The sequence below is a fragment of the Chiroxiphia lanceolata genome, chromosome 11, assembly GCF_009829145.1.
Source record: "Chiroxiphia lanceolata isolate bChiLan1 chromosome 11, bChiLan1.pri, whole genome shotgun sequence".
NCBI classification, from domain to species: domain Eukaryota; kingdom Metazoa; phylum Chordata; class Aves; order Passeriformes; family Pipridae; genus Chiroxiphia; species Chiroxiphia lanceolata.
The window spans coordinates 3,954,633-3,971,069 of record NC_045647.1 but is presented as its reverse complement, the minus strand read 5'-3'; the positions used below and the strand labels follow the sequence as shown (position 1 = coordinate 3,971,069).

The window sequence follows — 16,437 nt, the reverse complement described above, 5'->3', positions numbered from 1 at the left end:
TTTATTTCAGCAACCAGGGAAGAACACTCCACTTAAAGAACCAAATGGATGTCCTTATTTAACGTGAAGTACTACTGCTGTTACCAAACAAGATAGAAATTTTAAAATAAAGAAATACTTCAAACTGCTGTTCCATCAGTTTTTAGCATCTAACATTCTTAAGTATAATGCTCCCTTTCTTCCATCCATATCATGAAATCACAGCCAATTTTGGGGGGACAATAGTGAAAAAGCAGCTCTTTAAGAAGCTGCCAGCCACGCACTGTGGCTACACTTGAGGAGAAGGAACAGAATGTGACTAAAAAAAGTTTCCTGATAAAAATCAGTCTCCTTCATATCTTTCAATTTAATTTCTCAAATGAGCTGCTGGTTCCCCACAGCACCAAACCTTGCACAAATAACAATGAACAAGAGAAGGTAACTGAGATGACTTTGTCCCGAGGGCTGGGAGCGAAGCTGGCTGGCAGGAGCAGAGGAGACAAGTGGGCATTCACACTTCCACAGGGAATGGCAGTGCCAGCCTCCAACACTCCGTCCTCACACAATTGTCTGCAGTCCCCGGTGGAGCTCGGACAAAAAACACAAGCAAGCTGCCTTTCAAAGACAACTTCCACTTCAAATTGTGGCTTACACAAAGAGCAGCCTCACATGTAACCAATACCTTGGTTATTGGTCCTCACATATCCTGCAGGAATTGCTGCCTCTGTCTCTAATTCCTCATCCAAACTCTAATGCCCTCTCAGCTTGACAAGTCAACACCTCTCCCCCCGGCCTGGCATATCACAAAGCAGTTTATACCCTGAATACTCTGACTGTCCGTGATTGATTCTATCCCTTCAATATGCCAGAAAGATCTATGCTCCCTGTGTCCACACAGCTTGTGGGAGGGGAAAAAAAAGCAGGTAATCAACTCCATTAGTCGTCCCTAATGAACCAAATACTAATTGGAACAGTTGCTCAGGCTTGTCCAGAGCTGTTAAATGCTCATAAATATGATTCAAATTTTGTACATGGATCAGACTAAACAGCCAATGAAAGCTGTACCCAAATAGTCTATAACTGGCACACAGAACCTCAGGGGTTTCTGCTGCAGAGCTCTGTACCCACACCCGGCTTTTACTGCAAACATCTAGAGAGACTTCAAGAAGCTATTTAGTGGTTTCACACGTTAAAAAAAAAGAACAAACCACTAATTGCTCACATGTAACATCTGCACTTAGAGATGATACAGACGATGGAAGACCCAGAGAAGTTCTATTCCCCATTACAAGAAAATCCGAGTATCTAACGAGCATCTCTTGGTACTGGTTTCCTGTATAATGGTACCAAGTTACTACTGAAGCCAGATATACACAAATATTTCATTTCACTACCACAGTTATATGCATACCACACCACAAGGTCTATGCAACAGGTTGTAATCAGGCCCCTGACCCATCTCAACACCACTGTGGTTTTTTCACCCAACACAGAAACTCTAACTCATTTTATGCATACATGTCTGAGCCAACAAAGATGATCTGGTTTTCAGCTTTAAATAAGTGTGATGCTGAAACACTCTGCAGATCAGATAATGCAGTTACCTGTTCCACGGAACAGTGAAGACAGTGAGCATCCCTAAAATCCAGTATGCAGCAGTTTCTGTCTGAATGACTGAGAATAAATACGTTAAAAGAAGTTGTTTGGTTACATGGAAAAGATTTTCAGATTGATGCAGCCGCACTAAAAGCTGACAACAGTAACTTGTGTCAAGCAACCTGCTCCCCGCCTACTGCAAAAAAAAGATAAAATGTCAAGAAATCTTCAAAGAGAGGGCAGATACCATCTCCCTACATGATTATACGTGATTAACCTCACTGCTTGAAGCTGCCACTTCTGCCCAGACTTACAGTTATTCGCTGTTTACACAACCAGCTAAGTCAGAAACCCGAGCCATTCACGGGAAATCCCAATTCATGAATCTGAGGGTTTTTCCTACTTTGAAGGACTCTGATGTGCTGCCTGTGATGTTATTTCCAAGCCTGGTGTCCAACCAAGCTGCCCTTCCTGTTGCAGGACTGCTGCACTGCTTGAACCGAGATACAAATTTTAAAATAGGAACTTCAACTAAAATAAAAAACCCCTTATAAATATGTCACACCATATTTCCCTAGAGAAGGCTGGAATGCCAAAAGGACCAGGCTTAAAGCACTCCTGTGGAAACACTTCACCCTGTGCTCTTCCTCTCCTTATCAGTGTCTGTGACAGTGCACTAAATTTATTAAGTTTTATCGTTTTCTGGCCAGCCACTGACATTACTACCACAACTTCTCCAAACCTCATATTTACATATTCCCTCTTACATGCCAGGATGGCTCACTGGTGAGGGCAAAGCCAAAACTGGAAGAGAAGAGAGCGGGAAGGAGGCAGTGACCTGAAGAAAGGGGACCAGCCCTGCTCATGGGGCTCCTCCTGCACGAGGAAGGGAGCAGAAAGATGCTGAGACTTTGGTCAACACTGAGCATGTTCCAAGATCTCCTGTGCTAACAGAAGAGATTTTATTAAAAATAATGCAAATAACCCAACAAACAGCTTTCCAATTCCTGATCTGACTGTTTCACTCACGCGGGCAGCAAGCTTAGGAAAAGGATAAAAACAAGGTAATTTAAGCAACTGGCATACTAATAGTAATAATAATTGGAGTAATAAGATCCTTCAAGTAAGGTCCACGCTGCCACTACAGCCAGGATACACTGGTTACACGGCCTTTACTAAAAAGCCAAGCAAAGCAAGTCGAGCAGTGCATTTTTAACCACAGCAAACTATAACCATAGGAACCACAACTGAGTGAAGCAGCTGCATTATCCAAAACTTGCTCCAAGTTTCCCTGCCTACCAAAAACACACTCAAGGGTTACCTAACATCCCTAGCACAGATTATACAGTCACAGAATGGTTTGGGTTAGAAGGGACCTTAAATTCCATCCAGTTCCAGGGATGAGGCAGGCACAGCTTCTCTGCATCAGGGCCTCACCACCCTCACAGGGAAGAATTTCTTCCTTGTATCTAATTTATATCTTTCTTTTACAAGCAATTCCCCCTTGTCCTATCACTACATGCCCTTGTAGATCATCCCTTCAGACTCCTTTCCTGCCTGTACAGCCATCCATCCATATCCTAGTCATGCTGTGTGTCAAAGCAGCTCTCCTCATGAGTGTTGTGAATTCTTTTCCAGCTGTGGCAGCAGGAAGCTTTGCATTGCCTTCTAGAAATAAGGAAAAAAGTGAATTCAAATAATACTTTGCAGTGGGTACTAATAATCTTCCCTTTCAGAATCTGAACTAGGAAGGAAAAAAGGAAAGAAACAAGGCTCATTCCCACTTGGGCTACCACAGTTTAACATGCTCTGGCTTCTGCTGCAGAATTTGGGAGTCCTAAGAGCAGAAAGATCCTTTCTTTCCTTTTCTGTTTTTGAACACTCAATGTGTCTAAGACCCTAATTGTTTTCCAGTTGGCCTTTTTATTTAATGATTTTTTTTGCCACCTCCAAAAAGAATGCTTCAACCCAAATACACCACTATTATATTAAAGTAAGTTATCGCTTGAGCAGAACAACTTGAACAAAAAGTTGCAACCATTTCCAAACTTTGTAAGAATGAACAGCTACAGAAATAAGTATTAATCATTTTTTATCCCAAAAATGTTCTCATCCCTTTACTTTCTGTAACATTAAACTGTTCATGTGCACAAAGAATACATCTAAATGACAAAAATCAACCCCCCAACTCAGCCTTTTCCAAGCTTTCTAACCACACTCACGCTTAAGAAACAACTACATTGGCATTTACTAGAAGGTTTAAAGTATCAACATTACTCACAAACCACAACGAGCTGACAAGTCTCAACTTCCCAAAAATTATCTGAAGAGATGCAGTACTTAGTACTAGACTTAGTTCTTGAATTTTCAAAGCAAGTATCTGAAATAGGTATGTTTACTCCTACCTGAGCATAATGACAGTAAAGTTACACTTTGCTTGGACAATTTCCCTTAATTTAGGTGACAGCCTGAGTAAAGACTGAGTAAAGATCCAACACTGATGTGACAAACAAATGCACATTATCTTTTCACTTTCTAAAACATGAAGAGGATTGTCTTCTCCCCCTCTAAAACTAAGAGCAATTGAACAAAATTGAACTGTGCTTTCAAAGTTATGTACAGACAAATAAATTGTTTCACATTAATTAAAACTGTAGTTTACCTCTCAGGAGCAGATACTTGCACAACAACTCACGACCTTTGCAGCAAGGACACTCTGCTGCATGAAAAAGCTGAAATATATGTCTACTGTAAGAATGGTTGTGGCATCTGGGCCTCTTCACCATCAACTACCCTAAGTGATGCACACAAATAATCTTTACTACCTTTTAGTAACAGACCAGCACAGAACTATTGTGCCAGCAAATATATATATATATATACATATATATATATATACACACACACACTACATACAAATAATATCATACCCTCAGATTGTCATATGAAGTGACACTGGGAGGTTTGGCTCATGGGAAGTGGAATAAATGCAAGACCTTTCCTGAAGGGCTTGTTGCCCGTGTTGCTCTGTGCTCTTTAAATAAATAAAAAATTAAAAATTAAAACCCAAACTGTAACTTTAAGGTTCTGGCAAGCACCTCACAGCGTTTCACTACTTGCATTTCCTTCTGTATCTCAAAGCTTTCCCTTTACAGCCTGTCTCAGGACCAAATCCAGGGCACTGACACCCAGGAGTTCTGCTGTAGCCCCTGTAGCTGGGCTCGGGAGTGGAGCAGCACAAATCACTGCACATCCCACACATGGGAGTTACTCAGACCTGGATTTGGAGAGGGATATAGGAGGATAAGCTGCATCGTATTTCTCGTGTGACCCCAATTTCTGTATCTGTTTGGGATTTCTCTGGTCCCTCTGCCTTGAGGAAAAGGAAGCCACCTGCCTCCCGCAGACACCACGGAGCAGGGAAGTGACTGGGCTTTATACCCCCAGACCTTGAGGGACTCCAGCAATCCCCAGGAATGTGGATCTAATTACAGCCGCTCTTACTTTCCTACAACTACGTTATCAGAAGAATGAAAGTGGCATCGAGTGGGATTTCAGAGTCAAAAGCCTCGTGCAACGTGAAGTAGGGAGGATTTGGATAATTTCATGCTGTTCTGGCTTTGATGCACGTGGCGATACCAGGCGACCTCTGCGCGGCTCCACGACTCTCAGAGAAAATGTGTTTCAGATGCTGTGCAGTGTGAAGTACGTGATTATTTTAATAACCCCAGTCGCACATGCACTTGGCTTTGCTCAAAGAAAAGCAAGAAAACAAGACTAAAAGTATTTACGGTGTTTATAAAACAGTTAGTGCCAAAACAATAATACAACGAGCATCCTTCTGAGCATAAAGCAAGGTTAGAAATTAACCCATGAGCACGAACAAAATTAACATCGCCTTAAAAGAATTTTACACCCAGAAGAACCAAAGCTTTGGAGAAATTAAGCTGTAAATATGATGGGTGAGCCCTCATTCCTGCACGCATATTTTCCAGCTCATTTGTGATGACCACACGGTCCTTTTTAGCAACCAGAAGAAGGATGAATGGACAAATTGTCCTTAGTGTACAACTGCAAAGTAGTATGGAAGTTGTATACATTTATCTCAAGCTTCCCATGTGATCCAAGACCACAAAGCAACAATAAAAACAGTAAAAGAAGACTAGAAGGACAAACTGCAAGAAACATGTGACTGAGCAATACTTTGTTGAAAGAACAGATTTTTCCTTTAACACTGATGTGCTAACGCTGTGTTTTTATTTAAAAGACAGATGTTTAAAAAAAAGTTAATCACAGGAACACCCACTTCTGGGGCGCAGGTGTTGGGCACAGCAACATGTTTGAAAGACAGAGCGTTAAGTCTGAACATTTTGGAAAAAAAAAAAACACAAACGAAAATAACAGCTTCACACAAAGCAAGCAATTGTTTGCCATAAAATAAAGCAAGTATATTTAGAAGTGTATAGCCCTCCTCCAAAAACTGTTCAACATCCTCCTTGACCATCCAGCCCACTGCCTCCTACCTCCTCCTCAGAAGAGTCAAGAAGAGGCAGCACAGAGATAAAGAAGCCTCAGTTTCACCAATAAATATTCCCGGCCACAACAACAAACCTTGAGCTGTTCAGATTTCAGAAGAGTATTTTAAACTTTTTCTTTATCCACCCAGAAGGTTTTAGACTTCAGGTCATTTCTCACAGTTTGAGCAACCCCCATGTCCTTTCTGTTTTTAACTTTAAAAAGTTCAAAATTACATGCAGTACTTAACATTTAGTGGGCTGACAAGGCAGCCAGCTCCCTGCCTTTTTAGGAAAATCTGATTTTCTTCAATTTCCCCCCACCCTTTTTTTTTTTTAAATCCAATTAAGAATGGGAAAGTTATTAAATGTAATGCAAGCTGTCACCTCCATTTACAGAACAGGACAGGCACTGCAGTTTGCTAGAAAGTGGCTGGTCACTGCCTCTGTGCCACTAGAGGAGAGCTGAGCCTCCTTGAATAGTGCATGTGAAAAGAATACTCAGTTCTTACTTGTTACAGAAGAACATTGCTTACTTTTAATTATTTGGGTGTATTTACAAATCAAGGAGTTTTATTCCCAAGAGCTGCCACTGCACAGATCCTGTAGCTCACATTTCTGATTTTTTTTGGTGAAAATATGCTTTTAAAAAACAAACAAACAAACAAAAAAAAAAAAAATCACAAAACTAGTGCTAAGAGTCCCAGAAATGCTCTATGAAGCTATTTCACTCTGACTGCTCAACAGCATAGTGTAATAGGTTTTTCAATACTTTTACAGTTCTTTGTTAAAATACATTGTTTCATACAATCCCATTACAAAACAGTCTAAAGTCAAGGTTGTAAGATGTTTGTGGAAGCAGTTTGACCAGAATTTTGCCACCCTGAAGCTGAATACTCACAGAATTCCTCAAAACACCCGTTCTAAGAGAGTAAAGAACTGGAAACTGCAAATACTGTTTGCTGGTACCACCACAAATCCAAACAGGAAAGCAAATCTGGACCATTCACCTCCTATCAAATTAGGAAAGGAACATCTTAATATGGTGCTTCTTGCATAGCTGGACTTAGGACCTGGTGGGCTGCCAGCAGGAAAGGAGTCCTGAGCCAGAGAATTGGGTTGTTTGGGAATTTGTTGGAAAATTTTCAGTGGAGAAGCACCACTGTTTGCTTTTCTGCAAGTACATGGCTTCTCTTTTGGTTTGTTTTGGTGGTTTTTTGTTTTTTGGGTTTTTTTCCAAGGGAAACTGATAAATCACAGACCAGGCTCTCTGGTTAAAAAGAAGTGAACCTGAGAGTGACCATAAACCTGGGTCTGTTACACCAAGTCTTATGGGCTCTGCTCACCTCACTGCCCTGCTCCTCGTCTATCACACAGTACAGCAAAAATCATCACAGATATCTGACACAAGAGATATCCATGGTCCATGTGTTTTGGACCACAGGTTTATTCTGCTGTAGAGGGTTCACAATACCAAGTAGTGTTAAGACAGAAGCTCCTTTTCACTCTGGAGAACCTGCAAAACAGCAGGAGAAGGAACAGTTGTTCCTTCAATAACAACAACCTTCCCCTCTTGCAGCTATTTAATTTGAAATCACAAAACTGCAAAAGGAAGACTTAAACAGAAGTTGTTCTTCAGGTTTCTTTGATACAAGAGCAAGGATGGAAAATAGCAGTGATGGTGAATACCAATGCTGAGTATCAGTTATTGGAACAGAGCCTGGGGTTTACTTAAGTGCTAATTCCGTGAAATTTAGCTTACTATGTCTGCAGGAGGCAAAACAAAAATCGTGCTGAAGTTCTGGAAGAAATGCTGCTGTTTCTCCTCTTAGATGAAAAGCCTGCCTGGAAGCACAGGGAGGGCTGGCACTCTCACCTCTCTTCTCACCTGTAGCACCCATCTAAACTGCAACAGCAGATTACATCTCCCATCCCTGGGAGTGTCCAAGGCCAGGTTGGATGAGGCCTTGAGCAACCTGGTCTAGTGGAAGGTGTCCCTGCCCATGGCAGGGGGTTGGAATGAGATGAGCTTTAAGGTCCCTTCCAACCCAAACCATTCCATGATTCTATGACTCTTTAAGACAAAACTACATAGCCTGAATTACTGTTTTTCAGATGGTTTCTTGCTCCACTATTTTACATAAAAAAATTTTCTATTAATTTTTTTTAATGGTCCATTTAAAAAAAAAACCATAAATTAAGAAAAAAGAGGACAATACATGTCTTCTGCTTAAAACAAAACTTGCAATATGCAATAGATTAAAATGGCACCAAGTCCCAATTGCAACATCATCCTAAATTCCAGCTCAACAAAAACAACTCTACAACTCCCCTTCTTGCCGTCTCCCCACATCTACCACCAGCAGTAGTTAGGTCCATGGCTAGGCATTCCAGAAAGAGCACTGCTTCCAATTAATTTACTGTATTTGTAGTCAAGAAGTTCTATAGCAGCAGAAAAACTGTGTGAATATACACAAAATCCACAACCCAAATGAGATGCAACTGTAAATGTAAAAGATCGCCCCAGGCCCAAATTTGAAAAGATGGCCTTGAGATCACAAAATCATTCCACTTAGGTATGTGAAATTTCCTGGGTCATCAATAACTTTAGTTACATATTGCAAGTGCTGCACAAGCTTCATTTCTAGAAACTTACTGCAACTGCCCTTCTCATGCTACTGACCCATCACGGATCCACTCAGAGCTTCAGTTTAATCCATCACTGAAAACTCAAATTGGTACTGCAGCAGGTTGTACATCGAAAGGGTAAAATTTAGCATGCAGCTGCTTCTGGTGTTTTCATCTACAGCCATACCTTACTGCAAAACACCAAGTGTTCCATGATTTACAAGGACTTACAAAGTTGTTATGGAAAATCCCTGATCTCAGCACAGAATTTACTTGCCTACAAGCACCAGAATGATGATAAAACTAAGGCCATTTTACTTGCTTGACAAAAATAAGCTGCTCTCACCAGAAAAAATTTGAAAACAGTTCATAAAGCTGGCAGCAACCAAGATGTGTATAATAAAATACACAGATTTACAACAAAAACAATTACTTAAAATACTTCTTCCTATTTGACTGTTTATTAAGCTATGTGTAATCCTGAGAAAAGTGAACAGGCTCAAAACTTCCTGTCGAGTAACGAAGTGCAGTTGGTAGCACCAGGGTATAAACAAGTCTGATAAAGATTTAACATGCAGATTCTCCAAAGAAACTGCTCATGGTTATTGTATTATAAATTGAAATAACAAAAATCTGAGGAAAAGAATAGTTTAGCAACTCTAGCTAGAGCTAAAGACTAGGAACATCAGACCTGGTGTTATAAAAGTGCCTTACCACTGCTGCCAATATATATATTTCTGTATCAGACACTGAAATCTTGAGTAATAACAGAAATTGTCATGTATAGAACATCCTTTAATCCAGCTTGACGTGTCCCATCTGTGAGCATCTGCCTCCAGGTTTTGGGATAGTCAAGTCTCACACTTCAAAATCACAGCAGGAGAGAGACCAAACTTGGAAAACAAGCAACAAAAAAAGGAGAAATGCTGAGAAAATGAGCTCCCTACCAAAAAAAAGATATGTCATTTAAATTCTAAAGCTGATCCCCTCCCCAAAAGCTTGTAAGAAAACTAAAATGTAAACTACACTTCCAAAAGCCTCCTTCTTAGAAGTGTGCTACTGGGTAAACACAAAGAAAAACCTGTACTTTTCTCTCTCATAGGAAGATTTCTACTGAGCAACTCTCTTGCAAAGTCCCCTTAAAACATGTGGGCTGGTTTATCAAAGCAAAATTCCACTGTGCTTGTATAACACTGGAACACTGTACCTTTAGAAGACTTCTCTATCTTTAGAAGACTTCTCATTTCCCAACCAGGATAAGTCCAGATAGAAGCAAAATGAGAAATTCCCATTTCTACAGTGCATGTTGAATAGACTCAATAGGCCCTAAATCTCTAGGGATGCAATATTAAAAAAAAAAAAAAAAAAAAAGCCAATTGAGTGAGGCAGTAATTTTAATCAGCTCCATCAGACAGTGCAGGCTTTACCTAAATGAGAGAACCTGAGCTTTTCCAGCAAGCCAAACCTTCTTATTATTAAAAGAACATCAATGATATGATTTCCTTTCATATGAAAGTGACATTTCAAGAGCCCTTGAACAACCAGGAATGCAGCTCTACTGCAAAGCCCCAGCCTGCAGGAGCTGTGCAATTTGAGAGGGACATCAGGGATGCTCCAGTGTGGGGCAGATGCAGCAGCATGGGGAGCTGGTCCCACTGGTTCCAGTAAGTGGTACCCCACCTACTCCTTCACACCTCCGTCCCAGCACAATCTGCAGCGAAAAGGTCACTGCCAAGGGTTTAGTGGAAAACCTCCTGTTCAATAAACCAGCTTGTTCTTCTAAACCCGCCAAGCAACAAAAGCCGCTCTGGAGGACGACGAGGCAGCAGACATGCGTTTCCAAAAGGCCACCATGTGCTCAGAGGAGCTCTTTTTCCCCATTGTGTTCTCTGAACACAATGTGATAACTGAACACAGATGTACAAGTGACATTTCGGGGTGTCCGGCTCCATCCAGGCGATCCTGCACACACACGCTGCTTCCCGGGAAAGCCGGAGGGGAAGCGAGCCTGCCGTCGAGAGCTGCTGTTCAAGCACCGTGGGAACAGCACGGCCCGAGAGCACAGAAACTTTTGCTTTCAGAATTATTACTCCTGGGCGTGAGGAACTGACCCAGATGGTTTCAAAATTTGCCAGGAAACAATATCACAATAACTCAGTTCAAAAGCCTGTCCTCCCACTAACTAGGAAGCCTTAGAAGAAACCTACTTAGTAAACCGTTGGTTTCCACTTGGAGTACTAGTGCAAGTTATTTATGTGTGTCTATCATGATGTAGGATAAGGCAATTCAACTACCTTTGTAAATAAAATTAGCAGAGACCACTCTCCTACACAACAAAAAGCCAGAAATAATTAATTACAACAACAGAAACATTTCCGAGTTCTCCACAAGCCAACTTCTGATCTGCAGATAACAATGATAACTACTTGTCCAGACAAAACTATCATTTTTCAAGAAAGTTCTCAGATAAGGTAATCTTGTATCTAAAATACTGATTTTATTGTCCTACCACTATTTTCACCCTGATGACTATTGTTTTGCAGCTTTGCATATGCTCACATGGTTTGTGTTTATTTGTGCACACAAACACAACCAAACTCCTGAATTACCATCAGTCTGGTACAAGCCCCAGGAAGGGAAAGCAAGCAAATTCAGTTAAGAGTTCTTTTTCCCCCCCTCAGTTCTTCAAAGCAATTCTGGTGTTCCATCCTAAAGTGGTTAGTCTCACTGAAAACTACCAGTTACACTGTGAACCTGTGCCAGCGGCAAATCACTCCAACTGCCCTGGCACCATCATTTAAAGCCATTTTCCATTTAAAGAGTCTCACATCAGCGCCAGCACAGCCTTTCATTACCCATCCCACTTAATACCCACAATCTCTCCACAGCTCACTCGCTCGGTCTCCACTGACCAAGCAGCACACAGAGACTGATGTGCGGATTATTGGGATTCCTAATGCTTTCCTCCCCGCTGGCTGAGTGCTGAGCTCTTGGCAGCCTGCCTGACCCGCAACACGTGTGGGTTTGTCAGCCTAATGCACTGTGTCATCTGCACAGTCTCGGGACGGAGCGGACCCAACGGAGCGCGCACGGCAACGGCCGGCAGCTCCCAGAACTTCCAGCTGCTGCACTTCCCAGCACTGCTGGGAACGCAGGTACGGAAGTGAGTGTCTGGTGTTTGCCACTGCTTGATTTCCGAGAGGCAAATATGTGGGGTGAGAACAACGGCACCCAGCACGATCCTTTAATCGAAGGATGGGGAGTCATCACAGGGCTTTCCCGTACAAAACATCCGTCCTCGCTTGATTGCTGTTTTGCAATGACTCAAAATCCGCACATCAAGGTTCTGGATCTGAGTGTTTTCCTTTTATATAACCTACCTTCTCTTAAACTAAACAATGACAGTGAAAATTCAGAGATACGGGCTCAAAAATGAGTTGTGACCAAGTCAGTTGTCACTCACTGGTTTAAGGGGTTGCTATTAAACTGTTCCTATGCCCAGCAATTAGTCAGGGCAGAGAGGAAACAAGGCTTGGGCATTTTTCTATATAAAAGATACACGGAGGTATTTTCAGGTGTAAGACAGTGCATCAGACCTGTAAATCCTGCTGTAAATTCTCACAGGATGAATATACAACAGGAAATACCACACAACGTGCAAATAGCAAATAAATGCAAATTTACCATCATGCGTAACTAAGAGGTGTCATGAAAGTGAAACAGGTTTGCAGATGAATGAAATACAGAAGTCAGTGGAGATCATACTTGGAAATGGAAGAAGAGAATACACAGAATACAGCTGAAGTTTCACTTCCTCTGAACAACAAAAGAGAACCAAAAGCTCAAGCACAGCACATGGCATACCCTTTACAACCTCCTCAGACAACACACACTGCCCAGACACGCTAAGACTTTCTACTTTATATCTGATGTCAGATTAGAGATATTGTACATTATCTAAGCAGAAGAAGATAAAATTACCAACCACATAACTAAGTACGGGGATTTTTAGACGACATATTACAAACCTATTTTTGTGCTAATAAACGCATACTAATTATTTTAGAATAGCAAACACAGTAACAGAACAAATAAAGGAAAGTCCTGAAAAGCACTATTGAGGCGACCAGCTGCACGGGGTTTGGTTCTGGTTTCAGTGTATCACAATACCCAGACACCTCAGTCTCAGGTGTATCTATTAAGACACCTCTTGGTTAGGTTTATTTCCAGTTAAGTACAGGGGAAGTTTTTTTGAGCTCTAGGACTTCAACCCACTGGCGATACACATCTACCAGATTAGAGAAACTACTTGCTTCTGGAGATTTACAAAAATGACTCAGTGGGATTCTACGATGTTATGTTACTTCCTCCGCTAATTTCTTCCTGGATTGTGCAGCTAAAAATGCTTATCACCAGAATTTCCAAGTTAAAGCAAGCTAAAAACAGAACTTTGTTTTTACTCGAACGCATTGCGGAAAACCGAGTTGAGCAACCACTTCCTAAGGAGCTCGTACCCACACTCTGCACCAAAACAGCACAAGGTTTCGGGGTTAGCACAACTTTGTGAGCAATTACACATGCACCAACCATCTAGAGAAAACACATGAAAATACTTTCTCATCACTATCTCTTTTCAAAATCTGTGGGGTCACTGAGAGCAGCAGCAAGTGCCGGGATTCAAACCAACACAAAACCTCCCCGTCTGTCTGTGCTGCCCACATGAGACAGCCTTGCCTGCTCCTGCCACTAGCTTTCCAAACCCACCTATTATTCCCTCTTGATGCACCCACAAAGCCAGAGGGGTTGACACCAGTGCAGCAGCAGCTCTGGCACTCATGGTGAACAACAGTGAGGAAAGTCATGAATACTGAAGCCCCTCCACGAGTATTTGCAGCCTGACCTGGAACTCCAAAAGTCTGTTTAGCTTTAAAAGCTGAGTGGAAATTTAGAAAAACACTTAAAAGTTCACTACCTGAAACTGGTCACTTCTAAAAACACAGGGGTACACAAGGCAGGAAAAGCTGAAGCAACCACCTTCATGCTGCAATAACACAACTGCTCACTTTTCCACTAAGTTTCCTCCGAAGAAATTGAAAGCAATCAAATACCACAGAAAAACACATGGAAATTATCATTATGGCACAAAAACAAAAGCAGAAAAGCTTTTATGTGCCTTTTAACAAAAGAAAGTCTAGTTTTGAAACAGCTGCTTTACCAACTGGAGCCCACACCCCGAGGCAGGGGCTAGGTTTGGTTTTGTTGCTGTTTATTTCACAGTTTCCCTGTTTATTCAGCTTCTTTCCTCTCCCGGTGGCAGCCAGGGCAGTGTGGGGCAGGCAGCTTCATCCAAAACCAACAAGCAGCCCTGGATCCTGACAGCCGCTCCATGCTGCTCTCTGAAATGCAGGTAGCTGTGTCCTTCTGAACTTGGAAGAAGCTTCAAGTCTTTTCTAAAGGAAAAAGCAGCAAATCACCTCAGAGCTTCCTTGAAAAGAATTCCTATTTTTTTCCCCTGAAGTGTCATATTAAGCTCAAAGAAGGTAGTGGAGGTGAAGTGGGAAAAGCCAATGAGTTACACAGTCAAAGCTCAATGTAGCTTAAATGCCACTTACACAACTGTTAAAAAACTACCAGCGTGAGTTGGAAGAGAATTCTCTGCTCCTTCCCTGGAGGCTGCAGACATTTCCTGGACATGCTGGTACAGTCACCAAAAGTTTGGGAAGCATCTGACTTCTCTGCTTACAGACAAATGCACTTCGGTGGTGTTTCAGACAATACATCCTACACTGAAGTTTAACCTCAGTGACACCAATTCCATCAACTTCAAGTGAACCTCCTTTACCTTACACAGGCAGTGGACTGACTTACTGAGGATCAGGGCTCAAGAAAGAGTAACATGAGCCTTTTAAATACATCTGTAGCAGGAAACCTGGACACTGAACATCCTTTGCTCATTTTGTCATCAACAGTAGTGCTCTTCTACAGAGATTTCCATGGAAAGGCAGTGTTTTACAGAGCACAAGTCTTGCTCTACCTCCTTTGGGAATGGTTTATCATTCCTCTAATCTCATGTACACCTGGACAGCTTTTCCATCACTGTACTGCACCAACAGTCTGACTCCCTTTCTTTACAGTAGCAGCTAAACCAAGAGTTTCACCAAAGCAGACAGACTCCCATTAAAGTACTTGATAAGTCTCCAGCAGAAGGTGTTTCTGAGGAAAGTGGATTTTCAATTTGAACAGGTGCTGTCTCAAAGGTTACCATTTCAATGACTGACATGTAGTGACATAAAATACCTGATAAGCTTATAAAAGAACTTTGAATGGTAAAGTCTAAAGAAGCTGACCTACTAATGAGCAGCAGACAAAGCATGTCCATACACAGTGCCCACTGCAACACGAAGGCCCAGGTCTTTCACAAGTTATTTCTCCACTGCTCCAAAACCAAACAAAACCACCACAGCAGCTTCACAGGCACACTCATCTGCTGCTTTTATAACACAGGTTCCAGCAACAAAATCCACTTCTGTATTTCTTTTTTTCTTATCAGCAAGAACTTCAGGTCATTTATTTCCCTTTGGTCTATACACAGGAGAAAATAATTCTCATAAAACAGTCCTAAGTTTTAGTTGGACTTATACAGTTCTCCATGCAGTTAAACTATGTTAATCCTATATGCACACACCCTCCACACCGTACACAGATGCACAAACAACCTGCCTGGGTAAGAAGTGCTCAGTGATGAGTAAACATTTTGGATGCTGCAATACCTATAATAAGCATTTTACAGAAAGCAGCAGTAGTACTGAGGTCGTGATGATCTGCTGTTTTAAGTTCAATGATTTCTACAGGAAGATATAAGCTTAGTCTAAATCAGTCCCATGAAGTTAAATAATAGGCCCTCAGACTTGCAAGCCTGCTTTCAGGGAAACCACACAGAACTGGACAAGTTATTCTGAATACTTCATTCACTACTGCAATCACAGCATGTCTCAAATTCTTTCAACCTGGGTAAGATACTCCTCTATCAGCTGGACTCATTTTTGTACTTATCTAAGCTTTCCCCTTTTCACAACTGTTAGAAGCAGGCCACCCACTACACAGGTCTTGCCAGGTAGGGATCATCCTGATGCCTGAGGACAGAAAACTGGTAGGCACACACTCCTGGAAAAGCAAGAGACAGTGAAAGAGACTGAATAACTAACACCTGACTACCCACTGAAGCACAGTAATTATAGACAATAATTGAACAACTGCTTTCCTTACTCAGGGAGGTGCAGATAAGAGGTATGGGCCCTCTCATACCTCGTATGGGAGTTTAAAGTGCTCTCAGTTGGCAGCAATGCATAGAAAAAAGTCACCGGCTGTGACAATTAACAGCTTCATTTTAAGTCTCTTTTGTTCAACTGAGTAACTCTTCACTCAGACACTACATGAAACAACACTTTCTCAAATAAACAGATTTATTCAAGGCACACAGCTAAAACCTGAATGTAAAACCTGTAAGGCTCCTGATGTTGGGAAGCAGCCACACCGTATTTTAATGCCGTGGAGTTAAAGGTGCAAAGAGGATGAGGGCTCCAGTGTCCTCCTACAACCCCAGTAATACTCCACTGTATCAACTCATGCTTTTTTTAAAACCAGATTTTCAGGGAAACTCAAAAACAAGGCCATGCACCAGCCTGCACAGGAAAAGGAAAGATGTCTACAAAAATGAGTT

At 41.7% G+C, this 16,437-nt stretch overlaps 1 protein-coding gene across 1 annotated transcript in view; it reads right to left on the bottom strand.

Moving 5' to 3' along the window:
* Positions 1 to 16,437, bottom strand: part of RYBP (RING1 and YY1 binding protein) — a 43,266-nt gene that overhangs the window by 8,428 nt on the left and 18,401 nt on the right. The window lies entirely within an intron of this gene.